Source organism: Myotis lucifugus, unplaced genomic scaffold, assembly GCF_000147115.1.
Source record: "Myotis lucifugus unplaced genomic scaffold, Myoluc2.0 scaffold_1206, whole genome shotgun sequence".
Lineage (NCBI taxonomy): Eukaryota > Metazoa > Chordata > Mammalia > Chiroptera > Vespertilionidae > Myotis > Myotis lucifugus.
In genome coordinates this window covers 46,822-63,431 of record NW_005872254.1, presented here as the reverse complement: position 1 = coordinate 63,431, position 16,610 = coordinate 46,822, and positions in this window count along the sequence as shown.

Genomic DNA, 16,610 nt, shown 5'->3' with positions numbered 1-16,610 from the left:
CACAGTGTCTAAGAGATCATGAAAACCTCAAACTGACTTGTTGAATAAATTAATGAGAGAATGTTCCCTTAAAAGGATGAAGAGGCAAGAGATTTCGGAGTAAGGCATGCTAATCTAGGACATACTTTTTCCTTGTCCATTAATTTAATCTTGAACTTGCAAGACAAATAAATAGACAATTTTCATCCTCGTTTCCCCCTCCCTCGCCCCCCCCCCTCTTTTTTTTTTTTTTTTTTTGTAAATCTTAGATATTTGGTGGTGATTTGAAAAATGAAAAAAAAAAAAAAAACCTTGGGGTTATAATCTAATTCAAAATACAGGCATATTTGTCATTTAAACTATCTGAATATCCAAAATGTCTTAGGGAGGCCTAAAATGCTTTAATGGTGGCTCAGGTTGCCTCATAACTACTGTACTACCTTGGAAAAGAGAACACATATTCAGTAGTATGCTCTTTCATCTACCTCTCCCTTTTTATGTTTTTTGCCAGTTTCCTTTCACCTGGGATTCAGGCGTCACAGAATAGAGGCCCCTCCCTACTTGGAAAAGTGTATATTCCCATTCCCACTACAAATGGTGATCCAGAGGTTACACAATGAGTCACTTAGGAACTGGGTGAGCACATAGATGTTGCCAATTTAGTGTTTAATCTGGACACAAAGCCTGAAATTTATCAAAAGTTTACTTTTTATTTTCCCTGCTCACAACAATCAGTCTGCCCCAGAGCTACCAGTATTCTCAGTGGTGGTGCGTTAAAATGTTCTCTGCCTGGGAGAACCAAGATGGCAACATAGATGAACGCCAGTACACATCACCTCCCACAACCACATCAATATTACAACTAAAATACAGAACAACCGTCATTCAGGACCACCTGAAATCTGGCTGTATGGAAGTCCTACAACCAGAGAAGTAAAGAAGAAAGTACATAGAGACAAGTGGGAGGTGCAGAGGCACAGAACAGGCCGGTCGGACACCCATGTGTGGCATATTTTTTAATTGGGAGGGACATCTCGGCTGCAGAGGCCTCCTGCGAGAAGCAAGAGGTCCCAGCCCCACACCAGGCCCCCAGCCTAGGATTTCAGACCTTGAAAGAGAAGTCCCGTAACGTTGGGCTATAAAATCCAGTGGGGATTGTGGCTGAGTGACTCGGAGGCTATTGGAGTCCCAGGCAGTTCCTCTTAAAGGGCCAGCACACGAACTTACAGGGTCCTGCTTCCTCTGAGCTCTAGCACCAGGCAGAGGCTTTGGGAAGATCCAGTAACATACAGGAGGAAACTGGATTGTCTGGCATAGGAGCAATAACTCAGGGGCAGCTTTCTCCCAGCCAGGAGATGCTCACAGAGATCATTGTTCCATGTTGGGACCTCCCCCATCACAGAGCTGACTGGCAGGTGCCATATCTGAATTTCTATCAGCATGGCTCACACTTTTCACTCCCCACTAGTGATTCCCTGAGACCCCCACCCCATCCAATTTGCAGCCCCATGCAAGCTGTTTGCAGCAGCTTTTCCATATGAATGGCCTGTCCTGGTTCAGGCTTCAGACTTTCCTAAAATCTCTCAAATAAGCAGAAGCTGGCATCAACATGCCCCAAGCCTATCTATAAGAAGCCCAAGCACAAGCCTGCTTTGCTTCACAGCTTGGCCTTGCCTGTGTACTTCTAAGCCCAATATAAGCTGCAGCCATCTGAAGATCTCTCTATAGCTCCTGCTGGGTGGCCCCAGGTGGTGGCTAACTTTGTACCTCCTGGGAGGCCCAGAGCCAGTGCACCAGGTGGACAGCTTCAGACCACACCAGATTACAACTCCACACATCCACAAGCCACACACTCAAGAAGCAGACTGAGTGAGCATCAAAGCCCCACTGAAGCAAGTCCTACTCCATTGGGGTGTCCCTGCACAGCAGCTCTACCACTGTAGTCACAGCTGGTCCTCACAGCCAATTGGCCTGGAATTAAATTCATCCCAGTGATGCCAACAGCAATCAAGTCTGAATTACAACAAGATTGTGCACACAGCCTACACAGGGGTGCACCTAGAGTGCCCAGATCAGATGCTGGGGAGGCTGAGTCACTTGGCCCTACAGGACACCTACTACACAAGGCCACTCTACCAATTCCAGGAGACATAGCAGCCTACCTGATACATAGAAACAAACACAGGAAAGCAGCCAATATGTAGAGTCAAAGAAACATGTCACAAATGAAAGAAAGCAAACTACTAGATACAGAGTTTAAAACAATAGTTGTAAGGATGCTCAAGGACCTTAATGAGAGCTTCAAGGGATTTAGTGAGAATTTCAAAGACATGAAAAGGATCAATCAGAAATGAAGCATACACTAACTGAAATAAAGAATAATTTACAGGGATTCAACAGTAGAGTAGAGGATTCTGAGAATCAAATGAATAATTTGGAATATGAGGAAACAAAAACACCCAATCAGAAAAGCAAAAAGAAAAAAGAATTCAAAAATATGAAGATAGTGTAAGGAGCCTCTGGGACAATTTCAAGCGTACCAACTTTCACATCATGGAGGTGCCAGAAGGAGAACAGAGAGAGCAAGATACTGAAAACCCATTTGAAGAAATAATAACAGAAAACTTCCCCTACCTGGTGAAAGAAATAGACTTACAAGTCCAGGAAGTGCAGAGAGTCCCAAACGAGAGGAACCTAAAGAGGCCCACACCAAGACACATCATAATTAAAATGCCAAGAGTTAAAGACAAAGAGAGAATCTTAAAAGCAACAAGAGAAAAGCAATTAGTTACCTACAAGGGAGTACCCATATGACTGTCAGCTGATTTCTCAACAGAAACTTTGCAGGCCAGAAGGGAGTGGCAAGAAATATTCAAAGTGGTGAATAGCAAGGACCTGCCAACAACATTACTCTACCCAGCAAAGCTCTCATTTAGAATTGAAGGTCAAATAAATAGCTTCACAGACAAGAAAAAGCTAAAGGAGATCATCACCACCAAACCAGTATTACATGAAATGTTGAAGGGTATTCTTTAGGAAGAAGAAGAAGAAGAAGAAGAAGAAGAAGAAGAAGAAGAAGAAGAAGAAGAAGAAGAAGAAGAAAACTATGAAAAATAAAATGGCAATAAATATATATCTATCAACAATTGAATCTAAAAATCAAAATAAATGAATAAGAAATCTAAGGAATAAAATAAACTGATGAACAAAATAGAACCAGAGGCATGGAAACATGGAACAGGCTGACGAATCTCAGAGAGAAGGGAGGAGGTGGCAGGAAGAGAGTAACCAAAGATCTTATATGCATACTAGTGGCCCGGTGCATGAAATTTGGGCACAGGGGAAGGGGGTATCCCTCAGCCCAGACTGCACCCTCTCCAATCAGGGACCCATTAGGGGATGTCTGACTGCTAGTTTAGGCCCAATCCCTGTGGGACATCCCTCTCGAAATCTGGTACTGCTGGCTCTTAACCGCTCACCTGCTTGCCTGCCTGATCGCCCCTAACTGCTTCTGCCTGACTGCCTGATTGCCCCCAATTCCTTCCCCTGCCAGCCTGATCACCCCTAATTGCCTCTTCCTTGGCCCTCACCACCATGGCTTTGTCTGGAAGGACATCGGACATCCGGAAGATGGCCGGTTGACCCGGTCTAATTAGCATATTACCCTTTTAGTAGTATAGATACATTATATAGGATAGGATTGCTTAAATGGGGGTGGGTGGAGGGAGAAAACCTTTTTCAGCAGGAGGAGATGCTCTTGGCAGACAAAAATACATAATCCCTATATCTGGACTGATAGCCAGCCATATGCACTATACTACCAAACTGGTCATTAAAAAAATTGAACCACTTTCTTACACCTTACACCAAACAGCTATTGCCCTTAAAACCCCTCCTCAGCCCCCACTTTAGGTTCTGCCTTCGCAGTTCACCCAGATTATGTTCTGATTGGTCGGTTTCTATGCCAGTCAGTGTCAAAAGCTCTGCCTCCTAGGCAGCCATTGGCTCCTCGCAGTTCACCCAGATTTGGTTCTTATTGGTTGGTTTCTATGCCAGTCAGCATCTCTGGGCCTATCTCCAGGCCTGATCAGAGAGGCAGGGCTGATTAGCAGCCCCTGCAGAGGCCAGGAGAGAAAGAGAGAGGCAAGGGCTGATCAACAGCTGCCACGGAGGCTACGGATCAGACCCTGCTTCTCTCTCCAGGCCTCTCTCCGGGCCTGATCTGCATCCCCCTCAGCAGTCAGTGCTGGATTGCCGTGCCCGCAGCAGCGGCAGTCAGTGTTGGGTTGCCACAGCAACCCAGCATTGAGTGCAGGACTGACTTTGACTTCCAGGCAGTCAAGCCTTCAGTCGTTTTTGATGTTATGGACCCTGGCTCTTTAGATATATAGATACGTATTACCTATGGGCACAAGCTATAGGATGGTAAAGGCCTGGGGTGGGGCAGGAACTGGGTAGAGGGGGGCAATTGGGGGGAAAGGGGAAACATCTGTAATACTCTCTACAATGAAGTTTTTAAAAAGTGTTCTTTGTCCCTGACGTGGTATTTGTCACGGGGTCTAGTCCTAGATGAGGAGGCTGACATATCTGAGCACGTGCCTCTCCCCCCACCACCCACAGATGAACAGGTCTAGGCTAAGTGCACAGCCTGCTGAGCCCAGCTCCACCTGTAGGGGATGTTTTCCTGGTGATAAATAATTGAAAATTTTTATAAGAAGTTTTTACATAATTCCTCAAGATGGGATCCAATTTCAAAGACACCATGTACCTGTAATGAGCCTCAGACAAGGCAGATCCCACGGCTCCCCTCTCGCCTCCTCTGCAGGAGGGAGTGTTTCCATGGAGACACTGAGCAGCCCTGGGAGGTACCACTGAGCAGAATGTGGACCGGGATGTCCACTCTGAGTGGTTCTTCCACTTGAAGCCTTGAGTTGGTGTTGACGGAAAGTTCTAACATGACCTCTCTGGTTGGCAAATGGAAAGCAGTGAGAACGAGGCCACGCGGCATTCGATCCGGAGCCTGCTGGATGCTGGAGCTCGGAGCCGGTCCGGAGGTCCCCAAACGGTGCTTCTTCAGAACATGAGGCATCAACACTTGGACAGAGGGGCTTATAGCTCGTGCTGCACCTGCACGTCCTCAGTGCAGGGAAATTACTCAGGCAGAGCATGAAATGGTTGGAGTTTTAACTTTTTTCCAATCATTTCTTATAAACTTGGTCACGTTATCATTAACTTTTTTGTTGTTGTTAATCCTCACCCGAGTATATTTTCCCCATTTATTTTTAGAGAGAGTGAAAGGGAGGTAGGGAGAGAAGAGAGAGGGCGAGAGACATCGATGTGGAAGAGACAACATCGATTGGTTGCCTCCTGCACCCATCTTGGCCTGGGCCCGGGATCAAACCTGCAGCCTAGGTACATCCCCCTGCCTGGGAATCAAGCCAGAGACCCATTGGTGTGCCGGCTGATGCTCTAACCACTGAGCCACGCCGACCAGGGCCAGTTACCATTTCTTTATCTACTGTTAAGTGTTCATCCTCAGACTAATCGAGTGGATGCACAAAATTACGTTTAATGGTCGTGATTTACTAAATAACCCAACTGCATATTGTGCCCCATTTGTTTGATGGGATTACAGATCCGCGTTCCACAGAATTACCCCGATTTCCAGTCGCTGCTGTCGGAACAAGCGAGAGAACAACTTGTCAGATCTGGTCGCCTTGTTTTCTGATTAAACCCAGACGTCACACAGAAATAAGGTCACAGAGACAGAAACAGCATAATCAGGTTCTTTCACTCAATCAGTATTTGCGTAGACTACAGGGACTTCTGTTTCTTGAGCTAAATGCCAGACCTGCGGTGCGGGACAGCCCGATGCGAGCAGAGTCAGGGAAACGCACGCACAGCTCACCTGCCCTGAGAACCCGCCTTGCTTTCTCCGCGGGGTTCGTGGGAGACAAAGAGTGCAGTTCAGACCTGGCAGCCCAGGAATAAGGTCAAAGTAAAGCAGCGAAACCATCGTGGCCACAGGACAAGCCTTCTCCCTGCTCGAGTCCCCACACCTGCAGGGTCATTTGGCGAAAGAATGATCCAGGCGGCAGCGATGAAGGAGGTAGAAACAAACAGCCGGCCAATGAGCTCTTTGTTTTCTCAAATTAGAGACGTGAACCTCCGATTCTCAAGGAGGTGGAGGGTGTCGGGGGGGGGGGGGGGGGTGGCGCTTGGGAGCATGTAACGAAGATGGGGTCAGAGATGGGCTAGAGCCGCCTTCTCCGTGACCTCCCGGTCACACCTGGGACCTCTCTTCCAGCAGCTCCCTGGGGGAAGGAGCCTCCTGCAGTGGACGGGGAGATGCATGTGGTCAGCCCTGGCTCTGGCCCAACTCAGAGCCAGGAGGCGGCCAGCAGCCAGAGGTGTGAGTGAAGGCACCTCACTCCGTGGCTTCCATTTCTACATCTGGGGGGAATGTGTGTTTTTAAAACATCCTCCCAGCTCTACAGCCTAGAACCTCTCCCCGTCGCTTCCTAAAAGATACGTTGCCGTCCTTTGTGGCCCAGGACAGCAAAGTCTACCGTTTACTGAATTCAGATCATCAGTCGATGGTTAAGGATAGTGAGTCTGTCCATGCCTCTGTCCTTGAAAAAGATGACGCCAAAGAGACATCTATTGATCAGAAACTGAGCAGCCAGGGGTAAAATCCTTCAGATTACGCTGCATTCTAGGGGTTCCGAGGGGTGCATTAAATGCTAAATTAATGTCCAGTGTGCTGGGAAACAGCGGGAGCTGGTGACCTGGGGCAGGGAGGCGGGTGACGCGGGGGAGTGTCTGCATCGTGCGTGATGCCAGCAGCTGACATTCATTCTCCATAACATGTCGGAAGCTTTTCATCCATCCCCGTATCTCAAGCCAGAAAGTGTTGTCTTCCCTTCAGCTGAGAAAAGTGAGGCTCATGACCCAGCTCAAGCCCAGCTCTGGGTGGCCCCCACTCCTGCCCGCCCCACGCATGGCTCCCTGCTCAGGGGTGAACCGGGAAGGCCTGGGGGAGGCCCAGGAGGAGGAGAAAGCCTGCCACCCCCGGGACAGACCTTTGCTCCCTGCCCCTGTACTGGGTCCCTAACGGAGGGAAGGCGACACCATGGGTCTCGAAGGGAACTCATGAGTCTGAATGACTGATGCGAGAACCTTCCCCATTTTACATGAAAAAGTAGAGGAACTCATCAAACAGGAAATTAATTCTTTTTTAATTTGAGACAAGAAAATGTACAAAACGAAGATAAAATGTGAAAATCACAACTGCATGTCGCTCGGGCTGCGAGCGGCCCGGAGCCTGCGCTGGGGTGTGGCCCTGCAGGGCCGTGGTGGATTCGGCCGCTGTGGCTCAGCGAGGGATTAATTTTGCACTCACCTGTGTTTTAAACTCTTTTGATAAAAGCTTTTCCTTCCTAAAAGGGCTGGCAATCAGGGCCCCACTGTGTTTCCAGAGAACCGAAGCCACGGGAGCGCTGGAGAGCGATCAGACATGCACGCGGCCCTCTCGCCCGTGGGAGGCTGCCAGCTGCTGTGGCCGCGTTAGCTCTGCCTTTCCTCGCAGGGTCTCGGGGGTGAGGACTCAGGGGAGCAGGTCAGCAAGTCCAAGGATGCACAGGCGCCATCCTCAAGGGAAGCCTTGGCTCGCGCCCCGCCCCCCCTTCCCCCCCCCCCCTTCAGTAAAGGAACCTTTCGTCCTTTTGTCAGTGAGTCCAGTCTGCACGTTGCTGAGAAAGTGGCCTGCAGTGCTTCAAAGACACAAAAAATGAAAAACTCCAAGTACAAAGGCATTTAAAGCAGCCTTTCGTTCCTCCGTGTAGTTTATTTTCATACTAAAAACAGCGGTAATTACGTGCTTCTGCTCCTCTCCGTCTGATCCGAGGGGTGTTGGGAATGGGCCCCCAAAGCCAGAAGTGCTGAGATGTCGTTCAAACGATGTTCTCAGTGTGTTCGCCTCACAGAACACAAGCCCGCTGGGCTCACCTGCAGCGCCATCCTGGCTGGTCTTCCCCGACTCCCTGTTGCCTGTGCTCTGTCTGCCACCCTATTTCCTGGGCACAGAAGTGGGACAGATGGAGAGGCGGGAGGGAGAAGCGGGAGGGAAAGAGGGAGAGGCGGGAGGGGGAGGGGGGAGGGAGAGGCGGGAGGGGGAGGGGGAGGGGGGAGGGAGAAGCGGGAACAACTGGCCAGTTTGGGCTTTAGGCTGGGGTGAGGAGGGTGCTCTCCTGCTCCCCACTCAGCTCAGCTCAGCAGCAGAGCCCAATGCTGAGGGAGCTCCTGTTCAGCTACCTAAGGCCTGGCAGGCAGGGGCTGGTGGGCAGCACAGAGAGCAGACCCGGGGCAGAGATCACCGCGTGCGTGAGGGCAGCTCTCAGGGGGACTCGACAGAGGACGCAGAGCCCAGGGCTCAGGAGGCGCTTGGCTTCACCCTGGGTGTTTGAAGGAGGGTGGCTGCGTGGGCCTAACACAGGGGCAAGATGCTGTGTGTGCTTAATCACAGTAATAATTACAGCGGCATCAAGAGATATTAGCAGCTGTGTTTTCATTTTGTCTCAGCTTAAGATGGGCAGACACCCATGCTAGTAAATGTCTTTTAAAATATTAAACTCAGATTTCAAATTTCCATACGCAGAGAACATTTAAAAGAGAATAATGAGATCGTGACTCTCATATATAATAATAAAAGCGTAATATGCAAATCGACCGAATGACTGACACGCACTGGTGCCAGGCCAGCCAGGGTGGGTGTGATGCGATTGATCGGGGACGCCGCCATCGCCCCACAATTGCCCTGTAGAGGGAGGGACCATGCCACTGGCAGGTGGGGAGATCAATGGGGGCAGAGGGGCCAGGTGGGCGGGGCCTCCCTCTATTGGGCAATCCATCACAGAACCTCACAATTGATTGCCCTGCAGAGGGAGGCCCAGGCCACTGGTCAGCGACACTGTGGTGGGTGTGTGGGGCTGGCCATCGATCGCCCCGCAGAGGGAGGCTTAGGCCAGCCAAGTGATCGCACCCCAGGTCTGTCACCTGCAAAGGGAGGTGACCGTTGGCCGGGAGGTGGGGCAGTGTTGCACAGATGGCAAGTAGTGGCAGTGGTGGGGGCGGGGCCAGATGCCGGCAGCCAGGGGTAGGAAAGCCCTGATAGGCCCTGATCGCTGGCCAGGCCTACGGACCCTACCCGAGGGTTCCCAGATTGTGAGAGGGAGCAGGCCGGGCTGAGGGACACACACACACACACACACACACACACACCATGCACAAATTTCGTGCACTGGGCCTCTAGTAGAGACATAACAGTATTACATCTAAAATCTCAAAGATTTTATCTAACTCACTAAATAAACAGGGAACCAGACCAACATTGCTGATTGTTCAAGAAATCAAAGAACCATGAATTTTTTTTGTCCTCACCTAAGGATATGTTTATTGATTTTAGAGAGAGAGGAAGGGAGAGAGTGAAAGAGAGAAAGAGAAACATAGATCAGTTGCCTCTCCCACAGGCCCCGACAGGGATTGAACCCGCAACCTAGGTATGTGCCCTGACAGGGAATCAAACCCGTGATGTTTTGATGTATGGGACGATGCTCCAACCCACTGAGCCACCTGGCTGAGGCACAACCATGGCGTACGGGAATGGGTTTACCAATGCACTCAAAGGGGCTCCACCCCTCAGAGAGGGTTACGGAGTCCCCTCCCTCCAGCAGCGTCTAATTTATTCCCAGGTTTCCCACTTTTCTTTTTTCCAAAAGATACCTGGTAATTGTTATAAAACCTATTTTCTAAAATAGCAATTTTTTAAAAATATTTTTTTATTGATTTCAGAGAGGAAGGGAGAAGGGGAGAGAGATAGAAACATCAATGATGAGAGAGAAACATTGGTGGGCTGCCTCCTACACGCCCCCTACTGGGGATCGAGCCGGCAACCAGGGACCCGGAATCAAACCGTGACCCCCTGGTTCATCTGTTGTCACTCAACCACTGAGCCATGCCGGCCGGGCTCTAAAATAGCAATGTTTAAAAAGAAGAGCAATTCTTTTCTTTTTTTTAAATATATTTTATTGATTTTTTACAGAGAGGAAGGAAGAGGGATAGAGAGTTAGAAACATCAATGAGAGAGAAACATTGATCAGCTGCCTCCCGCACACGCCCCACTGGGGATGTTCTGGCAACCAAGGTACATGCCCTTGACCGGACTCGAACCTGGGACTCCTCACTCCGCAGGCTGACGCTCTATCCACTGAGCCAAACCGGCCAGGGCAAGAAGAGCAATTCTAAAAAGAATATCCTATTTCCACCTCACCATGTGGTCGTGTTGCTCGATTTCCTCCAGCAGCTGACAGATGTGCTAAGTGGAAAGTGTCGGAGGAGTGCCTAGTTAAACAGGGTGCTCAGTGGGGTACCAACCGTCCTGCACTCCCACGGAGACGTGGAGAAGACAGCGCAGGCGGGCAGGGCCAGAGGGCAGGCCCAGTTCTGTGGTGGAACCGCCGAGACGGGCAGGGGCAGAATGAGGTTCCGGGGGCACAAGTGTGGCAGACTCCCAGGAAAGACCGTCTGAGAGGGGTGTGAGTAAATATGGTGGCGTTTCCCAAAGAATGGCTAGGGACATCCACCTTTTGGGGTGGGTGCGGTGGTTTGGGGGTGCGCAGACCTGCAGAGCCTCAGCACATTGATGCACATGGCGATTCGGTTCTAGGAAACGTTTGGAAATGAAATGGCATTGGATTTCCTGGCAGAAGAAAAAGACCAAGTCACAGGGCTGACGGGGAGGCTGACATGGAAGTGGTTGAATGGGTTTGGGGACCAAATGGTGGGCAGAGGGTTCATGTGGAGAGGGGAACGTATGTTGGTTGTATGTATGGGCATGATGGAGGTGGGGAGGGAAGAGGGAGAAAGAGAGGACTTGGCGATGCCAACCTACGGCCTGGCTGATTCTCTGCGATAGATAGCATCCCCTTCCCCTAAAGTTGTCTTGTCTTCCCTGCACACAACGGCTACACCCAGGGCCTGCCCGCCGGTCAGAGCAGCGAGCCCTGCAGAGGCAGGAGCTAGGGTGCTGTCTTCACGGGTCATATTTACAGACGCTCTGAAAATCAAAACGCACAGCTATTTCACAACGGCATGGTGGTTACTGTTAGCATCTGGCTTTTTTGTTCAACATCACCTCTTTTTTTTGTACCTTATGCCTTTGAGTAGACTTCTGTAGCAGCTTCTGCTGACTGTGTAAAGCGGCACACTTTTGGATGATTCTTCTTCCTGAAGAATTATCAACAGCAATGGTATTGAATTTCCTGTCACCCAACAAAACGCAGTCCCCTGCTCCTGAGTTGCTGCAGCGAGGGCCATGTTTGGCAGGCTGGTCTTCGCTTCATTGATCTCCGGCCATCAGTGAGTGGCTGTGGGACCCCCCAGTGCTGATTTCAATGCAGCAGAGATCTGAAGAAGACACGACGGGCCAGTGACATCTAGACTATTGCATTGAGACTTTCAAAAATGTGGTCAGTGTCCCGCGTGAAGGCCTTCTTGGGGTGTTTTCATCATGAGTTCTCGTTGTCTAAGAAATGGAAACCCGAAGGAACCAATGGGCACTTTCCTCAACGCTGTCATGTCGACAGCGGCGTCCGACGGTCCATCTGCGTCATTTCCGCCAAGCGCTGTGTGGATGGTCCAGAGCAGCGATTTTTCGACCTCTTCGTCTCATGGCCCGCATCACCTGATTGCTCAAATCCTGCTGCACCCCCAAATACATATGTCTGACATTAAAACACGGGTGTAGGGCACAGCTATAGGGTTAAGCCTTGGACTAACCTGTTGGCAAAGTCACAAACATGTCCCAGCTTAGAGGGCACAGTCCTCTTAGCATAATTAGGCTTGACCTTATGACGCTCCCTAGATCCTTCCTGGGCAGCTAATGGGCTGAGGGAGATGCAGCAAGTGCTGCCAAAACAAGTGAAACTCACAAGAACATTGTAACTATGGTGACCACTACCTTGTTTACCTCTGGCTATGAAATAAAGGCTCAGCTTGCCTCTGGGTCTCTCTCTGTGGCCTCAGTCAGGCACAGGAAGGTCCACCTAGACCCAGCTTATTCTCTGTCTGTCATTTCTTCATCCTTCACCGCCCTCACTCAGGCTTGCGGAACCCTTGGCTGAGCTGGCTCGGCACACACAGGTATGATTTCGATTCATTCACTCCGGTGGCTACTGCTGTGTTGGCTGTTGCATTTTTCCCTTTGACCGTGTGGGGAAAGGAGGTCAGTGCCCCTGGCTAAACAGTCAGGGTCGCACGTTTTAAACATTCTTGCAGTTGAGAGGCACTGCCCAAGAGGAAGAAAACAATAAGACATGGTGTCTGTCGTCCGGGGAAGGAAAGAGCCAGCAGTGCCACGAGGGAGACCACGGCGCCAGATGCCCCTTTATTTTATGAGATGGGCGTCTGGGAGGTTTTTGGTTGAGGATTACTCTAAGCCAGCGGTTCTCAACCTGTGGGTAGTGACCATCGGAAAACACATATAGCATATCAGATATTTACATTACGATTCATAACAGTAGCACAATTACAGGTATGAAGTAGCAACGGAAATAATGTTATGGTTGGGGGTCACCACAACATGAGGAACTGTATTAAAGGGTCGCGGCATTAGGAAGGTTGAGAACCGCTGCTCTAAGCGCTAGAAATACAGGACAGCAGACGACGTGCCGCCTTAGTCATCTGTGAATTCCACGCTCACCGAGTCCCCGCCTGACGCCCGCTCAGGAAGCGGCGGCTGTGACGCGGGCCTTGGGATCGCAGGTGGCGCCCGGGGTTTCTGGTGGTGCAGGGGCGTCCACTGTGGCATCCGTGACCCACGTTGTTCCCTGGAATGTCCAAGGACAGAATGGCCATGGCTGTGCACAATCCAAAAGGAGCAAGTAGATGAAATCACCAGAAGATTCATATTAAAGGTCGGGAGGGAAATGTGTAAGTCTCGAAAAGCAACAAGAAAAGGAAGCGGCTAAGTGAGCCATGGGCAGCAGCTAAGTGAGCTCTGAGGAGACCCGTGGCATCGAGGAAACAACCCAGAGGAAGGCCGTCCGTGAGAAGGAATGTGAGTGGAGAGTGGGAGGGATCGCCAGCGCCTGTGTCGCTATGGGCTGTTGCCAGCATGCTGAAAGCCGACAGCTGCTAGGGGCAGTCTATGAATACCGGAGAATAGAGTAGAAAGAGGCCAGCATGCCTTTAGCTTTGTAACTGGCCCAATACCAAAGAAATCTGAGGAAGCTTCTGTTTTTACTTTATTGTTGGTTAATCCTCACCGGTGGATATCTTTCCATTGATTTTTAGGGAGAGCGGAGGGGGGCAGACAGAGAGAGAAACATCGATGTGCCACACACTGATTGGTTGCCTCCTGCAAGAGCCCCAACCAGGGCCAGAGATGGAGCCTGCCACCGAGGTATGTGCCCTTGACTGGAATCGAACCCTGACCCTTCAGTCCGTGGGCTGATGCTCTATCCACTGAGCCAAACAGGGCAGGTGAGGGAGCTGTTTTGTGGACGGTTGCAGGTGCAGAGAGACTATCAGGAAACGTGGCTTCACCCGGCCGGTGTGGCCCAGTGGGCTGGGCGCAGACCCATGCACTGGAGGTAGGTGGCTTGATTCCAGGTTTCAGGCTCAATCCCCAGCAGGGGGCGTGTGGGAGGCAGCCAATTGATATTTCTCTCTCAGTGATGTTTCTATCTCTCTCTCTTCCTCTCCCTTTCTCTGTCTGAAATCAATAAAAAGCAAACAGAACGTATTTAAGAAACACGGTTTCCCATGCCAAGGTCCGGGCCTCTCCTCAGTCCTCCTGGCAGCACCAGCCTCCCCTCCCCCCGTCCTCTCTTCTATGCCCCAGGCAAGGTCTCCCCAGCTGGCTGTCCTCTGCTCTCTGTGCCGGGTCTGTGGCCAGGCCTTGTCAGACAATCACTAGAAGCACTGGAGGGAGAAGGAAAGCTCCAGGCCCTCAGTTGCTCTCTCTGACAGCGATGGTGGAGACTTTGCCTTCCATCCCGCGTGGCCGGCTGTGCGCCTGGTCCCAGGCCTGCCCGTCGCCTGCTGGGATGCTGCTCTATGTTTTCCTTCCCCCTCTGTTCACTCCAGTTCAGTCGGTGACGGTCTTTGCTCTTCCACGTGTCTGTTCTCCCGTAGGCTTGCGGTAGGTGGTTTGTCACTTTCGTCTTCCACATCTTGCACAAACCTGTTTGGTGAAATTCCATCCCAAGGGCAGCTTCCGAGGGGGCATGGAGGGTCTGACTTTTGGATTTCTGCAGAGCAGTGGGGGGGGGGGGGGAACGAGGCCACCATGCCCATCACAGAGCTCCTGTGGCCACACCCACAACAGGAACCGTCCCCACCCACATCTGGCCTCAGAGGCTCCGATTTCAGATTTCCTTTTCAGATTTTAGAAATCTAAAGCACTCCCATGTTAGCAACACCCCATAACTAGCACATTACCATTTCTACTAATGGGGTAAACACTCTCAGCAAAGTGGGAATAGAGGGAGTATATGTCAACTTGATAAAAGCCACAGATGACAAACCTACAGCCAACATCAGACTCAATGGGCAAAAACTAAAACCATTTTCCCTAAGAACAGGAACAAGACAGGGATGTCCGCTTTCACCACTCTTATTAAACATAGTACTGGAAGTGCTAGCCATAGCGATCAGACAAAAAGAAAACATAAAAACACAATTTGGAAAGGAAGAAGTAAAACTGCTGTCCCCCTAATTACCCCGCCAGTCACCTCCCACAGAGGGGAGTGGGCCTAAGCTGTCAGTGGGACATCCCCCAAGGGTTCCCAGACTGAGAGGGTGCAGGTTAGGCTAAGGGACGCCCCCCCAAGTGCATGAATTTTGTGCACCGGGCCTCTAGTATTATAATAACTATGTGGGGTGTCAGATGGATAATAGATTTATCAGGGTGGTCACTTAATAAGTTACATAATCTCTAATCACTAGGTTTTACACCTGAAATTAATATAATTTTGTATGTCACCTGTAATTGAAAAATAAATGTAAAATAATAGTAATGATATTAGCATCTACTTCAGAGTTATTAAGCATAAAAATAAGATAATAAATATAGCATTCAGCGCAGTGGAACATGGACCAGGCAGTATAATTATAGCTAATAAATGCCTCTTTTAATAAGAAACAGAAGCAGTATGTCCTTTTTTATTTTATTATTTAAAATATACTTTAATTGATTGTTCAGAGAGGAAGGGAGAGAGAGAGATAGAAACATCAATGATGAGAGAGAATTATTGATCGGCTGCCTCCTGCACACCCCACACTGGGGATCAACCCACAACCCGAGCATGTGTCTGACCAGGAATCAAACCTTGACCTCCTGGTTCATAGGTGAATGCTCAACCACTGAGCCACACTGGCTTGACACCATATGTCTTTTTTTAAATGAAGATTATGCTTTTAAAAAGTAAATGTTAAGTAATATCTAACCACAATGTCCTATTTTCCACTGAAATTTCCCCAAGTATATGGGAAAGGGGCTGTCTTGCCTAAAACATTTGGTGATGATCTAGAGAAGTTTGGGAGGAATATCTGGCAATTGACATGAGATACCGATATAGATGATATGTGTGCCTGTTAACTGAATTTATCACACCCAGGTAACTGTACCCCGCTCCTAGGCCCTGCTCCCTAAGATAAGCCTCAGGCCGTACAATATTTTTCAGCCTGAAGCAGGTGGAAAGTACTTACGTAGTGTCTGGTTTATAGTGAGTTTTGTCTAAGAGGTTTACAAAAATGATTTTATTTCACCCTGACATCATTCCTTTGAAATAGAAATGGCAGGACTTCAAACTTAATCTCACACACACACAAAAATCACAAGGTGCAGGAAGGGTAAAGGGCGCTGGGTGTGCTGGAAAGATAATGGGCAGGACCTGCCCTCTGCCTGTGCCGCCTCCACGGAGGGCAGGAAACATTGTTTGGATTTTGGAATTGCACAGACACGACTGTAACCTGACACTGCTGAGTTAATTAATCCAATAAGGACTCACCGCAGTTTACGATGGGCCAAGCATAGCTTAAGACTTAAGGGTCAACTGCTTAGGTCCCTGCTCTAGTAGAGCTCATAATTTTTTAGTGATGCGGAAGAGAAATATATTAATGCGTGGGGTTAATTTCAGATGGTGAGAAGCGGTAGAGGAAATAAAACACGGTGATGTACTAAAAAGTGGCTGGCAAAGAAGTAATGTCAGCAAGAAGGCAGGGTAGCAAGCCCTGGACCTTCCCTCCCCCACAAACACCAATTCAGCCACAACTCATGGGCAAACTACCTTGGGGAGGAATCCATAAACTAAACAAAGGTACTAACGCCAGCCAGTGGGGAGATTCCGGAAGCCTCTAGCCCCAGCTGCTTCTCCAGAGCCCTGCCACGGGGTCAGGAAGAGAAGCCCCGAGGCCGGGCTTCTGGCAGGGGAGGGGAGAGGTTGGCTCAGACTCCAGCACTCCAACTGGACTGAGGGACTCTCCCTAGGGCTGGCTTCTGTCTTGCAAACACAGAACCAGAGAGTCAAGAAAAATAAAGAATCATGCCACCCAAAGCAATCTACGGATTC